The sequence below is a fragment of the Aplysia californica genome, unplaced genomic scaffold (genome assembly GCF_000002075.1).
Source record: "Aplysia californica isolate F4 #8 unplaced genomic scaffold, AplCal3.0 scaffold00154, whole genome shotgun sequence".
In the NCBI taxonomy this organism is placed as follows: domain Eukaryota; kingdom Metazoa; phylum Mollusca; class Gastropoda; order Aplysiida; family Aplysiidae; genus Aplysia; species Aplysia californica.
Genome location: NW_004797424.1, coordinates 1,007,656 through 1,009,196, shown reverse-complemented (window position 1 = coordinate 1,009,196; position 1,541 = coordinate 1,007,656). Strand labels below are relative to the sequence as shown.

Here is a 1,541-nt window from a genome sequence, read left to right as displayed (position 1 = left end):
ACGAGTGCGCGCGCGCGCCTACACAACTCACGTGCACTCTTGTAATAGGCTCTTTTTGTCTTACGGCATGAAGGTGAGCAGTCAAGAAACATATCAAAGCATTTTTTAGGCCTGGAGATGATCAATCAGATATTTGATTTCTTTAAACGGAGAAGATTGTACAGTATAAAGTGACCTCTTCAAAGACGCGGACGATTCTGGTGCACAACGGGTGATGGAAAGTGGTGCAAGTTGCTGGAAAATGGATGCGAAGATTTTGCAATTCCAATAAGAACAATAAAATGGTGTGTGCGTTTCAGTGCTGTTGTTTAGTAAGGCTTTTACGGCACTTGCAACAGCATAAGGTAATAATATGAGGGCGTGAAACACAAGTTGGCTGCATTCACATCAGTTCAGAACATGGCTTGGTTGGGTTAGTGATCAGGTATACTGGTTAAAAATATGGTTAGAGTAACAATTTTTATTATTTTAAAAAACCGAGTAATTTACCTTTGAATTTAAAGCAACAGTATTTTACAGTGTGGATGGGTGGTGCGCTTTTATGTTTTTGATCGTCCTAGTCAACGATTCCTTTTGTTTGCTTCTTTTTTAGTAAAAGTGAAGATAAGATACCAACGGCCGTGTGTGAGTGGGGGGGTTTAGTAAAACAACGACTCAGGTAGATGCTAGATCAGGCAGGCGCACGGCCCACGTAGAACACAGACATTATCTCTGTTGATATCAAAGATCGTGCAAACTGCGACTCCTGATGAGAAGTAAGTACAAGCCACCGTTTGTTTATTGTTGCTTATCAACCACATCAAGCAGGGGAAACAACCCGGCGGAAGTGGTGACAATAAAACGTCTTGGCACACATCAGGACAGGAGACGGAGAGACGCACAGAGCAGAGGGTAGACAGACAGACAGACAGACGCAAAAATAAACAGATAGCTCAACCAAGAGTCTTTTACCTTTGGTAAGAGTTTTACGGCGCTCACAACTGCATAAAGTCATAGGAGTCTTTGTCAAGTCTAGACCCCTATCCCCAAGTAAACTACAAAATTGCGTTTCGAGGGAAAACTGAATGATCGTAATAGTAATACATGTATTATGATCGGATATCTCATCTTCTAAGGAAACAAAATTATATCGTTGCTGCGCCAGCTATGACATTACCTGTCAGATATTATAAATACAAGAAAGCATTGTGAGAGAAAGGTAATTGCTTCTATAAATAACTGAAAACACAGAAATTTGAATGTATTAATTTTGTGCCTGAGCTGAAAGGACAAAGTTGGGTCAAAATATGGAATACGAGATTTTTTATTCTTTAAACCATCCGTCGCCATAGAGACGGTCTGGACGGACATCACAACGAGGGAGGGGGTCCGAACCCCAGAAAGGCCACAAGCAATGTCAAATACGTCATATACGTAATAATAGTTTACTGATGTGTGTAGGTTATACACAACTATTTGAATTGTTTTCCCCCTGTTGTTAAGTTGTGTGTGTGTGTGTGTGTGTGTGTGTGTGTGTGTGTGTGTGTGTGTGTGTGTGTGCA

General features: G+C 41.1%; 1 protein-coding gene across 2 annotated transcripts in view; it reads right to left on the bottom strand.

Moving 5' to 3' along the window:
- Positions 1-1,541, bottom strand: part of LOC101863508 — a 47,005-nt gene that overhangs the window by 35,701 nt on the left and 9,763 nt on the right. The gene's annotated exons all lie outside the window — the stretch shown is intronic.